A 14,116-nucleotide genomic window follows, 5' to 3' on the forward strand; every position below is an offset into this window, starting at 1 on the left:
ATTCTTTGTTCCTCCTTGTCAGTCACCTTGCCAGTGACCTCCTGTCTCACCTATACATTCTGTCACCCCTTTGTGCTCTGCTTCTCCCTAAATTCCAGAGAGCCACCAGCCCCTTGGAAGCAGCTGCGATGAATAAGCTGCCAGCAGGAGAGCCACACAGGCAGTGCCATCCTGCTGGAGCCCGCTGTCCTCCCCCACTGACTGTGCGGCAGTGCGCATCATCTGTCAGAGGGTCCCCTCCCCTCCCTCCGCCTCCCCGCCCCCTCCCCGCTGCCTGCTTGCTCTTTCCTTTTTCATGAGATGCAAAGCCTGGTGCCGAGCAGAGTCAGCAGGAGCAGCATGGTACAGCCGCTCTTCTAGGGGGCTGTGCTGAGGGGCGCCTCCAACCACCACCCTGTCCCATGCACTACAAGGTGGCTGGCTCTGTCGCTCGGGGCCTCTCCGAGCCATGCCCAGCTGGGGTCCACAACAGCCACCTCTTCCCAGCTGTACTGCCCACCACCAGACAGGTAAGGGAGAGCAGCCGCTTCCAGCAGGCCTGCTTGGTGGAGCCTGCTTGGTGGGTGCCTAGGTCAGCCAGTCGAGCCTTGAGTCTTGCTGGGAGCTGCAGGATACCTTGAGGCAGAAAGGGACTGTTCTCCTGTCATAAACCCCACTCCTCCTCTGGTAGAACTCCCCAGAGCAGGGGAAGCTTGACAGCTTTGTCCAAAGCAAGGTGCAGGGAGGTACCCATCCTTCTAGCCGTAGGTACTAAGCTGGAAACTTCATCGTTGTTTTTATCACCCTGGACCCCAACTCCTCAGTTCCTCCGAGACTTGCTTTCTGGTTCAAGGGGATCCTGTTTCTAGGCTCAGATCCCTTAGGGGGCTCTGACACATTATGGGTTGATGTCTGGACATCGCACAATTTCTTTATTCTTAGTCTCATTCATGTCTTGTCTCACCGTTTGTGAATGGGTCACCGGCACAGCAGTCTGGTGGCACACGGCATCTGTTTTTGTTCCAGACAGCATGTAGGTCTCCAGCACTGCCAGAGACAAACATTCATGACACATTCTGATGCAGCAGACTCAAAACAAGTTGGAGGGAGATTAGGGTGTACTGGAGGTCACTGATTTCTAAGCAGCAAGCTGAGGACACAGGATCTACAGGATGGCGAGTCCTTGGCATGTCTAGATGGTGAGTCCCTTGGAGTGTGAAGGAGGAGGATGGCTCTTCCTTTTGTGTTAGAGCTACTTAGTATCAATCACTGTTTGACCACATATTGAAAACCTTGTAGGTCCTTGCCTTGGGATGCAGGCTGTCTACTGACACAATGAAGAAAAGTTTAACCCTATTCTACACCTTCGGGTGATTTTGGATCTCTTGTTCCTACAGATTTGGAAAACTAGGGTGTTCTTGAAGGTTGGAGGAGGTGCTGGAAAGTAGGAGTGAGGTAACTGTGTTCATGAGATTTTAATACTGCTTGGCAAAAGTTAAACACTGAACATCCCGTGTAGTATTGTGCTGAGGATGGCTGTTGCTGTCCTCTTGGGAATGATAGGTCCGTAAGCAGTCAATAATCTAGCTTTTATTAGCTGTTTTCTCCTACTCGTCAGTAGAATAGGTTTTCTGGAAGAAGCTGGTGTTATGGGTGGAAGGCCACTGGGAGTGGGTAGAGGGTGTGTATAACACTGTCCATGTCTTACTGTGACCAGGTCAAGGAAGCTGCTCCTGGGTATCAAATCTTTTCTTTAGCAAAATTTCACACAGTTTCTAACACACAAAGAAATCTAAAAATTCACTCATACCCTTTGTTGAGTTAAATTAAATCTGCTAATGAAACTAAGATCTTTCTCCCATCAGTCAGTGAGCTCCGACCCGGAGAACATGGTTTTTTAGCCACATTAGCCATGCTACAAATTCTAGGTACCCTCAGGGGACAAGTGAGAGGGTGGATGGATGGATGGATGGATGAGCAAAACCCATTATGCTTGCATTATGACAACCCCTACTAATGTGGCTCTCAGTGATGGAACAGCAGCAGCTGCAACAGTTGAACACGCAAAGATATAGAGTGATGGATAGCGCTGGAGGTCCTGAGTTCAAGACTTCTTGACCATTAACTGAATTACCCAGGGCCCTTTGCATGGGGTCACAGAGCACCTTCATTTTGCTACTCTGGGAAATGGGAGCACTAATAAGTGCTCCACTTATTTCAAAGGTTTTTGTAAAGTTTAGCTAAAGAAGTAATATAATGCTAGCTTCTCACAATCCAGCTTGAGGAATTTTGCTCGACTCTTTCCCTAAATTATGCCATATAATCCTCTAACTTCCCAGGACATAGTGGCCATAAAGACTCAAGGAGGCTCAAGTTGAGCTAGAGACATGAAAGAATTTTGTAAGTTGTGATTGTGCTATAAAAATAGAAGTTGTATTATGTGTAGTAACTTCAGGGCTTAGGGCATTTTCTGGATTAATCCTATTCCAGGCTTTCTGTTTTGTGCTTTCTCATTTCCTCTTTCTAGAGACACCTGCATCTCTAGAGATGCTAGAAACACTGCTTAGCTTTCCTCTGTTACTCGTGTAGTAGGACATTTTGCACTACCCTAAAATATCATCATTCTCATCAGGACTTTCGTCAGTGCTCTCTGTGTGCAATTTCGAGAGGCTTTTGAGCCCTTCAATAGAAGGTCCCAGGATGAGGGTGTCTTGGGAAAGCTGAGTGGCTTAAGGTTGATTCCTACCAGGGTGTTGCCTGTCAGGAAAAGTGTGAGGGAGAATTTGTTCAGCATCTGTGCATCAGAGCATGCCCACACAGCCCTCGTCCCTCCTCCCGCCCCCAGTGCAGACGTTAATGTGTACCCGCCACATGCCTGAAGGCAAGGTGCCTCGCTGAGAGTCCTCATTTCCCAGAGGGCTTTGCGGATTTAAGACCAGGTTCCTGTGGGGGAACTATCCCAGGGTGCCAGTCTGTGCCGTATTGTTTCCTGTTGGTATGGCTAAGTGCCATTCACGGCTGGGTAGCTGTGGAGTAGCCCTTCTTTCTGCCTGATCTGGGTGATGGGTTAGAAGGCAGCAGGAATGGAGGATGTGAAAGCCTTTGCCTGGAGTCATTAAAAATGGAGGATTAGAGAGAGCTTATTTTAGTCTCACTGTTTGAGTGTCCACTTTGTATGCTTTGATACTGTGACTTGAGCAACTATCTCTAAGATGATAATATGTAATCTATTAACTGATGATTTCTTACTGTTTTTTTTTGTAGTTCTGTATTACTTGTACCCTTACACTGCTTTGTTTTGTTTTTGTTTTTTCTCTTTTTCCTTTTAAATAAAATTTAAAAAAAGAAAGAGCTTATTTTATATTCAGCATAGGGGGAGAATGCTGAAGCCACCTTCTGCCCACAGCTGTGGACCCTGATGGCAAGTGGTGATGCTTTTATTACTAAGAAGGGGAGGAGATTGATAACTGGTGCCCTGGCATGCAGAGATAGGAGGAAGGAGCCACATTTCAATTGTGGCATCATCTCCTGCTTAGCACTCCGCCCTGAGGCCTTGAAAGCTGGGCCCTCCTATGTCCCACCTCCTGCAGCCTCCATCTCCACCCCCACTTTGGTGTTGGGCCTCTGCTGCTTTCAGTGTGCCTTTGTGTTTTCTTAAGGCTGAATAATTTCCCATCTAAGTTTGGTTCTCTGTCTCTGTAGATTCTTACCCTGTAACACCAGAAGTTAGCATTGTCTTAGTAATTCTGACTTCAAATATAAGAAAGCAAGGTCCTAAATTAGAGAGTCTGCCACGCGACAGCAGTGTTGGAGCCTGAATCCTTGTCACTGACCCAGAACACTGTACCATTTCTATGACTCCACTGGCTCAGCAGCCAGCATCCTGTTCCAAACATACAAACGTGATCTGCTTTGCCTTCCTGCTGGCTAGTTCAGGTCAGCTTAACAAACGTTTATGTGCATTTTCTTAGTGGCAAACACTGTGCTAAGTTTTAGAAATGTAGAGGTGAAAAACACACCCTTTGCTTAAGTAATGTACGTAGGAAATATAAGATATCCATGCCTGAAACACGACAGCACTTGGTACTCAGGGATACTTAAATGTTAGTGGAATGAATAAATGAAGGTTGAATACATAAGCATACTGTCTGGGACCTTGGTGGACTTAGGGTCTGGTTAGGTGGAGAGAGTTACGGGCACCTCTCTGCACCGAGTGTTAGGTTGAAATATACTCAGGAGCCATGGGAACTCATAAGGTACTTTACCATGGGGCTCAGGGTAGGCTTCTTGGAGGAAGTGCTCTTGAGGGCAGCTTGAAGGATGAATAGGTTTTAATGAGGTCAAAGGCATTCTAGGCAGAGGAGATGGAGCAGAGGAGGCCTGTGATGCATGTAAACTTGGTGAATAATATGGAGCTGTGGGATAGAGAAGCTCAAAATAGGGGAATGGCAGGCGACTCTCAGAGTAGACAGGACCCACTGGATTTGATGCTCATGCCAGGATATTTGTTAAGCTTGAACTTTAAGCTTAAGCCAGGAGGGCTTGGAGATTGCCAGAATGGAGCACTGTCATACTTGGGGTCTTAATAGGTGATTATAGCTGCAGGGTGGAGATGAACTTATGGACATGGGCTGGATCACAGAAATAGGAGACTGAGGACATCTACTAGGGCCCTTAAACTGGGACTCTGAGGACATGAATCAGGGCAGTGGTAGTAAGTATGGAGGGGAGGAGACAGATTTGAAAACGCTGAAAGAGATTTAATCAGTATGATTTGGTAATTGGTGGAAGAGAGGAAATGAGAGAAAAGGAGTCTCCTCTAATTACTTCTCTATTTCTGGCTTGACTTACTCAGTGGATGGTGGTGTTAGAAACTGGTATCAGCAATTTCAGAGGAGACAAAGGTCTGTGTGTGTGTGTGTAATGGGTGGGTAGAGTGGGGATGGCAGATAAAATGGGTAAGGAAAAGAAGGGGATATTTCGTGCATGATTTTTAGGCATATATTTGCATTTGTTGTGACTCTGGATTCTCTTTAGGGTGTACACTCAGTAACCTGCAAGCTGTAGGAGTGTATACAATTGGGAAAGGGACCAGAGTCAGTATACTTTGGCCAAAATGAGATTGTGCAGGCAGCGTGCAAGGAGAGAACAGCAGTGAGTCAAAGTTAAGAGGGGAAATCCCAGCATTTATGGGTTGGCAAAGGAGAGAGATCTAGCAAAAAAGCTGAGGGGACGAGCTGCCAGAGTGCAATGCCAGTGAGTTCAAGGGGGCAGGAATGCGATAAATGAATGGCCGTAGTGGCAAATAAGCCAACAGGCCTTAACAACAAGGACTGCAGTGTCCATTGGACCTCACAATATCAACGTGGCTGTTTCAGGAGATGCATTATAAGCCAGATTGCAAAGGATTGTGGTGGGATAGGAAATGAGGAAACAGAGAAAAGACCTTTTTCAGGCAGCCAAAGGGAGGAACACCCAAGAGTACACTTTTTTTTTTTTAATGAAATGAGCTTAATTGTTTTATTGCTAAGTGTAGAAATACATGGAGGAAGAAGAACAAAGACAGAGATTTGACAAAGCAGGACTCAAGTGAAAAAAGATGGCTCAAGGCCACAGGAGGAGGGACTGAATAGGCCCTCTGGGAGCAGTGGGAAGGAAGAGTGTGAGTGAATGCGGATAGATTGGAAGGGTTTAGATGGGGAAAAGAGGCCCGGCCTCTTGGTACTTTAGACCTCTTATCTTGATGAGCCAGGAGATGAGGTTTGGGAAGGATCCTACAGCTACGCCAGCTCTCCCCGCCATTCCCTTCCTTCTTGCCCTTCAGCTGCTTTCATGGAAACTGGCTGCTCACCAGGAAGCTAATCGGTAAAAACTTGAATTTAGGGTTTAAGATCAGGATCAAAGTAGGAACAGAGAAGGGCTGGAGAGGTGAGCAAAGAGGCAATCATATGTATCTTCATCCAGCGCTAATTTGTGGTTTGGAATTGGTGTTTGCAGACTGACGGCTCTGCCGCAGCAGAAGGATGAAGTTGGGACCTGCTCAGGAGCCATGGGTTTGGAATATTGACTATGTCTCGAAGAGATGTGGTCTTGAGCAATTTTTTTACAGTTTAATTTGTGCGGTTGATATCTAACAACCAATACCTGCCCCACAAGTGTTAGCACTACTCTCACGGAGGCAAATTATAGTTTTTTGGCTTCGTTTGCTCTTTTCCTGAAAACAGGTTTATTTGTAGGGAGGAAACTTACGGTGGAAGGGCCATGGGAAATCAATTCCCACTCAAATATCCTTTTCCTGTTTTTCACTTAATTGTCACTGGTCACACTGTTCTTAAAACTTTGTTATGCACAACTTTAAACATATACAAGTCAAGAAAACAGAACCACGACTCCCTATCCACGCACCCCCTCGCCCCAGTGTCCTCATGTCCCCTTCTAGAAGATGTAAAAGCAGTGCACAGATTGAAAATCATTTCAACCACAAACATTCCAGATCTCTAAATGATTCTCTAAAATGATTAGGTCTCCTAAAGGGAAACAGCCTCCATGTCAGTATCACACTAAAAATTTAACAGTGACTTCCTAAGATCATTAGAGACCCAATCAGTGCTCTAATTTGCCTCATCATCTCATCACATTTTTATAGTTTTCAATTTGAATCAGGAGCCAGCATAAAGCCCAGGATTTCATTTGGTTGATTTTTTAAATGTCTGTGAGGGGAAGAAGGTAGAGCGTGGAGGAGATAGCTGGGCTCCAGGTATAGTACTGAGCACCGTGTGGTCCTGTCTCTAATTTTGTACCATTTAATTTTAGGATCCTGGAGGAACAATTACAGGTTGTTTACCACTGCCTATAAAGTTTAACTGTAAAATTTCTTTCTAAACACCTTTAGAAAGCAAAAATACAAAGGCAGTGAATAAAAAGAAAAGGATACCAAGGAAAAAAGCCTATGGTGAGTAGAAAACCAGTAAGCTGGTGGCAAAAAATAAATACATACATAAATAAATAAAATAAAGAAAAAGAATCTTTGAATAAGGACATTCTGTTTATGTAGCACCTTTTCCCAAATAGCTAATCAAATTGCTTTATCTAAAGAACCCCTCTATGTCAAGCGGGGGAACAGTGGGAATTCTAGTTTCCATTTCACTGATGGTAAAACAGTGGAGAAGGCCAATAATGAATGGTGGTAGAGGTGGCTTACACTTCAGCATTTATCACTTTTCACGTATCGTGATGTCATATTACAGGACCAAATTAATGCTTACAGCAAGGTTGTGACATCAGTACAGTTACTACCAGTATCTTTTTTTTTTTTTTTTTTCCTTTTGGCTACCAGGGATCGAACTCATGACCTCGTGCTTCCCAGGCAGGCACTGTGCCACTGAGCTACACTCCTGATGTACAAGTATCTTCAAGCATTGTATTCGTCAAGTATATTCAAGTACAAGTATTTTACCCATGGTAGACATGAGGCTCAGAGAAAACAAGTAACAGATCTAAAAATTACAGAGCTGGGATTAAAACCTACAACTGTCACTGGACTTCCACATCCCACATCCATCTACTCTCCATTAAATTGATAACCTCTCTCTTTCTTCCTTCTTTTTCTCTCTCTCTTTCTTTTCTTTTTCCATTTATGTGCTCACTGGAAAAATTCCTTTTAAAGGAAGTGAAGATCACCTCCAAACATAATGTTACAGGGCAGGGTACTGGACTCTGCAGAGCATTTCCCATGGATTTTTCTCATTTCTTTCTTATGTTTACCCTGGAAAATAGGGCATGTGTTAGGATTTGTATTTTACATATGAGAAAAAGTTCAAAGCTCCTGGTTTTGTTAACTGGTGATCACAGAGCTAGTAAGGTTAGTGAGTGCCACAGAACTAGTTAATGACAGAATAGAGTCAGAGGCCTCTTCCTCTGATTCCAAATCCTGTGCTTCTCTGGCTTTCTTTGCAAACCTCATGGGTTCCCAGCTTTAGCTACTGACCTCTCTCCCTGTCCCCTTCGAAGTTCCTTAGGAGCAGTTGAAAAGGGTTATTACAAATTCAATATCTGGATGCTCGAGCTGATGAACAGGAAATGAGGCTGCTAATGCTCAGAGGAATGGAATTGAGATGCATTTTTTTTTTAAGACAGAATTTTGGGCCAAGTGGCCTCTTTCTGTCCTGCCCTTCCTTGTGTCCTTCCAGTCTCCATGGAAACCCCAAATCAATGCAGCATATGTTGATTCATGTTTCTGCTGTTACTAGGAAGCTATGAGGTGGAAATTGCTTTTAAAAGATTTGTGGAAGAGCCTGAGCATGCTGACCAGAATTCAAATCTAATATCCAAATGACTGTCTTATTAAAAGCTTTTAATGTGCTACTACCCAACTAGGTGGTATATTGATTAAATAAATACCCAAGGGCATTTGGCAATAAACCTCCTCTTCTAGCGTGGCTTTTCAAAATATTGTATTGCGGATTTTAATTCTCTTTATCTTCAATTTAATTGCATTTTCATGGCCCGTGTGACAACACCAGGTGCTCCTTTTGCTCGAGATTAATTCTACCATGTCCTGCCTGGGTTGTTGGGTACTTTAAAAAAGCCTTCTGTACCGGTGCTACTGGCCCTGAATGCCATTAATATTCTGTTGACTTCAGTCCTGACCGGGAGGCTGCAGAAGTCTAACACATTTCTGGTGTTAGGAAAGCACAGTGGTTTTTCAGACATTTTCATGCACTCAAAATCAAATTCAGCCAGTTTATTAAACACCTGCTCCATGTACAGCAGTGAAAATTGATAGCAAGGGAAGTAAGTCATGTAGTCTGTGTTTTCAGTGTAGACAGTCAGTTCTGGGGATCAGAAACCATAAATCAAAAGGGTTTGCTAAGACTGTGATGTGCTTACCAGAACCATCCTGTTAAGGTGGTGGGACTGGAGGAATTCCTACTGATTGAAGAAGTTCTGAGAAGGATTGGAAAGAAGAATTGTGAGCTTGGAGGTCACAGATTTTGAAAAGGAGCTGAGAGTTAAGCAGATCCAGGGGGAGACATCCTGAGCAGAGGAAAAAGCAGAAGAATCAGGTGCATGGTTGTGTATGAGACAGGGAAAGGATTGTAACAGGATGTAAAACTGGAGAGGCAAAAGGGGCCAACTAATGGCGAGGCACAAGGAGGAGCTGCAAAATACAGCAGACCCATCGAAGATTATTGTACAGATGATCGCTTTACGGTGCGTGCTCACCAGGTCACTGCTGGTTGTGTAGTGTGCAAGAAGATTTGCAGGTGGGTGGGGCAAGGGAGAGGTCATTTGGGGGAGGACATGCAGGTGCTGGGAGCTGACTCCCCACTGACACAATGCCAGTGAAAGGAGTTAAGGACTATTTCAGAAATATAACGAGATTTAAAAGCAATTCAGCAAGAGGAATGGGGAAAAGAAACCAAAAAAGTCCTTACTTGTCACCTCCAAGATGAAGTGATACTGTGGACAGAGAGAACCTTGTGGGAACTGAGTTCCAGGTGAGGAAATGTGGCTGCTGCATGGCAGACCGAGTGTGCGGAGCTGTCCAGCAGACCTCCGTGCTGCAGCCTGCAGCTCCGTGGAAGCGGACGGCGGGCTGTGGAGAGGAGCAGAGACTGACACGCGCGAGGGCGGGTTTTCCTGACAGGAGAGCTGTGGAGTGAGAAGAGCAGAGGGAAGCCGGGCAGCACAAGCAGCCAAAACAGGGCTCATCATCACCATTTTCCTGGGAAAAGCCACGAGTCTTGGCCAGTAGAAATGCCCTGTGCTATTTCCAGCCACTAGGTTGAGAGGAGCAGTCAGAAAAAAAATCTGGACCTTTGTATTGCTGCGGGGCTCAAAGCAGGGGAGTGCAGAGTCCAGGAGGACTGCTCCATTCTCCGAGCACGTAGACCCTGCCTCTCCTTGCCTGCTTCTTTTAGGGGAGATGAGCGCGCTGGAATGCTTTACTTTAGGCTCAGCTTGGTTGTGCCCTGGAGTATTTTATGCTCCTGTCTTTTTCGAAGATGATTTTAGAACTTTTCCACAAAAGGAGACTTAGGTCTGTGTTTCTCAAGCAGGACTGCTTTGTGATGATTCCTTGGTGTTTTGGTAGAAATGTTTGAACTGGTTTTAATTTTCTCTTTTTCTGCATGGTCGTACACTTTCATCCCTCTGCTCTTTCTATTCTTATATATCCTTTAACATTTATTAATTGACTTGAACATTTGACTTATTGACTTTCTGTGACTATATTATTTCTCTAAAGGCTAATTGCAGACTCTGATGGCTGGTTAATATTGACCAGTTTCCACTTGAGACTTGGGCCCATCTGCAGCCTGTCCTCCCTCTCTGGTGCCTTTTCAGCCTGGATATCAGACTCAGTAGCATGAGAGGAAGCCTTTGGCCTATTGTTGCAGCGCGGTAGAGAAGGGTACCTCGGTGATGCCACGTCTATTATACTGTGATGTGCTCAGTAACACAAGTTTGATATCAGACACCAGCCCTGTCCCTTATCAATGGCTTGTCTCATGTTTTCCACCTGTAAAAGTGTTGACTTTGTAAGTTTCTTGTGAGTTAGATAAGATAAATTCCAATGCAACTTGAGCATAGTGTCTGGCACTTAGTAAATGCTTATCAAAATTGTGCATAGCCGTGTACATTAACGATTAGCTATATAGATTCACCTTCTGGTATAAATAAGGTTTTATTTTATTTGTGCACTTGTTACTTATGGTGCAATGTACCAGACAAGTGTCCAGAAGTGAAGGATTCTCTGTCTTCTTAAATTCTAAATTCCAGCTAGCATCACGGTTCAAGATAAGAGACATAAAAATTAGAAAAATTTTATTTTGTATCATATCTCATTTTGCATCTGGGGCTTCCTTTGCCTGGCAGAGGGGTGCTGTGGACATCATGGGGGAGAGAGAGAGAAAGAGAGGGAAGAGAAAGAGAGAGAGAGAGAGAGAGAGGGATGAGTCACTATGGAGGCAGCATCAGAATTTTTATTCCACCAGACAATGAATAGCTTTGACAGAATCATTTCACTGTCACAGTATAGGTTATGCACCAATAGATGTGCCCAGAAAGTCTGGATCCGAGCGTGACGTAGCAGAAAAAAACTCTGTTGTTAGTCATAAGACACAAATTCTTGTCCTTGTGCTGACTTGCGTGCTATGTCACCTTGAAAAAGGCATTTACCATGTCTAGCCTCAGTTTTTCTATCTGTAGCATGGGATAATGAATAATACCTTCTTTACTGCATGGGATTTTACAATGACAGTGCATGGAAATGCTTCATACATTTTACAAAGTCACATATATGGAATCTATTACTTTTATTTTAAAGCCATCACTTTCTGTACAGATTTCCATTACCTTCTTGGTTTCAGAAATGACTTGCAGAAAAAGCTACATATATTTGGAAAAAGTTGGTTGTTCTTGAATAGATACAGAGACTCAGGTTTAGAAACCCAGAGTGAGGTAAACAAAATAAACTTTATCCCAGAACAGTGGTTTGCAAACTTTAGCATGCATCGGAATCACCTGGAAGGTAAAACCAGTTTCTGATGCTGTATGTCTGGCAAGGAGAGGTTGAGAACTGGCATGTGCAACTCATTCTCAAAGTGATGCTGAGCTGCTGGCCCATGCAGCAACCTTAGAAAACTACTACATTAGGACAAGCACGAGGAGTCTTCCTTCTGGAATAGAAGCAGGCAGTGTGAAGATCCATGTGGGCACGGAGGTTTGGAAGAGAAACTGGAAGGGACCGAAAAATAGGGATGATGTGCAGATGAGGCAGAACAAAGGGAAAAGTCTCACTGTCACAAACGCAAGGCGGGGGAAGTTGCTAGGTGATGGGTGAGGGAGAGAGGTGAGTTTCTACTGCAGGAAAAGCCAGGTGAGAGGCAAGAGCACAGGGTTGGAAATATGCATGTTTGGGGAGGCGGAGGAGGTGGAAATTTCTCATTAAGAAGTGGGAAGCAGGGTGGTTGGCACTGGTAGGGGTAGGCGAGGAAATGGCTTGGGGGGAGAGACGGCTCTGTAGAGTGAGGGACGACGGAGATGTAGTGGAGAGTGGTAATTTCAGGGCTGTGTGGATTGGTTTGGTAGTTGTGGCACAATAGAAATTGGGAGAAAGGGGGTGGAATTTAGATGTGTGACCTGCCCCACAGCTTTCTTGCTCTCTGCATTTATCACATCACATCACACCCAGCAAGACAGCCCCCTCCTCCTGGCTCATTAGGAGATTTGATTCGGCTTGGCTCCTGCCGTCAGCAGCTGTCTGGGGCAAGATCTTTATGCTCCCTGTGCAGCAACGGAGCCCTCAGCCAGCAGCAGAGCTCATTAGGAGGGGCCCCCTGGACACTTGATTTTCAGCTCATTGGTGGCCTGAAAGAGTTAATACTGACTCTTCGCTGGGTGCAGAGAGAGGCAGCCTGGGCTGTGGGGACTTCTCCCTGAGCTGCAGCCAGAGAAGCTTCAGGTTAGTGAGGCTGAGGAGGAAGGTGCAGGCAGCGTGCCAGGTCAGTCCGCTCAGGGGCACCTCCTGCGTCCTGCCAATGAGGATGGGCACGCAGACTGTGCCCGGGAGCTGAGCTGCCGCCAGCCGGGTGTAGGCTGCTTCAGTATTTACTGGATGTGACAAGCAGAGAGAAGAGCTTTCAGTGGGGCCGCTTGCTGCCTGGCTCAAGTGGTGGGAGGTGTGTTGTGTGCATGCACGCTTGTGTATATGTGTGTATGCATGAGCCTGTGTGTCCGTGCAAACGTGCCCTCCACCCGCCAAGAATTCCACTGCTAAAAAAAAGATCTGCTCTTTCCTCAGAGCTCCTTAACCCGCAGCCTCTCTGACCATCCAGTTGGCGAAGAACTGCAGGCCATGAGAACTGGTCAGCGACAGTGAGTACCGCTTTTGCTGTTCTCTTTCCTCTCCGGGGTGCCCTGGTGTGCCGATTGCATTATCCATATTTAATTAACTTGCCTCTTCATGCATATTGATTGCTTTCTCCCTGCTGAGGTTCTTAGTTTCTCTCTCCGTCTTTTTAAATCTTTGCTTTCTAACCTTTGTTTTTTTCTTGAGTTTTGTCTTTTCTCATTAGGTCTCATCCTGTCTGCTCCAGTCACCTGTGACTTGGGGCCCACTTATGTGGATGCATGCATGGTTGGGGGGCAATCATACCTTTGCATGTCCTGAGCTCTGGGTGATCTCTTACTCTGTCTCCCATCAGTCCTGAGCCAAATGGGATAAGAGTGCTGATGTGTCAGAATGGACCAGGCAGGTGGGACAGAGGATCCTGCTGGTTCTCATTTAGTGGAGCCCAAAGCTGGGCTCATCAAAGAGGTGCGGGTTAGTGGGCAGAACGAATTTGAAAGAGAGAGGCAGGCATCTGAACAGCATGGGCCAGCCAGTGTGAGCTGGCAGTGGAAATAGCTAGGGTGACAAGGTAGGGACAGAGAACTGCCCTAAATGACCCCTGCCTTAAATGACCTTGCTGTGTTCCGTGTGGGTAGTAGTATCTGCTTCTGCTCCACTGCAGGAGAATGAGGCCCCTCTGCTGGAAGATATCACACGAGCAAGAGGAAATAAGACGTAGGTGACCCGAACCTGATTTTCAAGGGACCCTTATAGCTGTAAAGGGCATTGATTTCCTGACTTCTGGCCAAGCAGGTACTAGTCTAGTTAGGACAGTGACTGAAGAAATGTCTCTGTTTTCAAGGGAACACAATCCATGGGGATGAGACCTGATATAAAACCTAATGTTTTTCTTTTTTTAGTTTTCATAAAACACTTATTTTAATTAATTATAGCATTCTTAGCAAAGCAGTTTGAAAAAGTATTTGTGAAATGTTCAGGCTAATATCAAAGCATTATTAATGGCGCAGCTCACATAGGTGACTTATCTATCTAAATTAGGTTTTCTTGAAAATGGATTTTATGCGCGGTGTCAGAGTCCCCCCAGGGGAATCCTTTATGGATAGGCTGTTCCCCTCATGTGTTTCTTCCTATCAGTTCTCTCTGTGGGAACAAAGGGCCTGAAGCACCGAGACCCTCAGGAGAGAGAGTCCAATCAACCTCAGTATCCCCTTCCCCCACCCCACGTCCTCCCTGCTTCCGGTCAGGAATGGGTCAGGAGGCTGAGGAGGGTCACACAGCCTC

The 14,116-nt window shown here is 45.5% G+C and overlaps 1 protein-coding gene across 17 annotated transcripts in view; it reads left to right on the plus strand.

The window, feature by feature from the left end:
- Positions 1 to 280: 280 nt before the first annotated feature.
- Rgs8 (regulator of G protein signaling 8) overlaps positions 281 to 14,116 on the plus strand; it is a 40,847-nt gene continuing 27,011 nt past the window's right edge. For 2 of the 17 annotated variants that reach the window (XM_063240243.1, XM_063240233.1), the window contains exons 1-4: positions 281 to 509; positions 1,006 to 1,178; positions 1,377 to 1,434; positions 12,785 to 12,858. The gene's annotated coding sequence lies outside the window, so the exon portion shown is untranslated. Of the gene's footprint in view, positions 510 to 1,005; positions 1,179 to 1,376; positions 1,435 to 12,111; positions 12,446 to 12,488; positions 12,663 to 12,784; positions 12,859 to 13,496; positions 13,550 to 13,608; positions 13,628 to 14,116 lie in introns of those variants that run through there. The other 15 variants (XM_063240236.1, XM_063240237.1, XM_013158094.3 and 12 more) reach the window with 12 other exon arrangements.

The sequence above is a fragment of the Cavia porcellus genome, unplaced genomic scaffold (genome assembly GCF_034190915.1).
Source record: "Cavia porcellus strain 051 isolate PalLab524CR breed Dunkin Hartley unplaced genomic scaffold, mCavPor4.1 scaffold_29, whole genome shotgun sequence".
Lineage (NCBI taxonomy): Eukaryota > Metazoa > Chordata > Mammalia > Rodentia > Caviidae > Cavia > Cavia porcellus.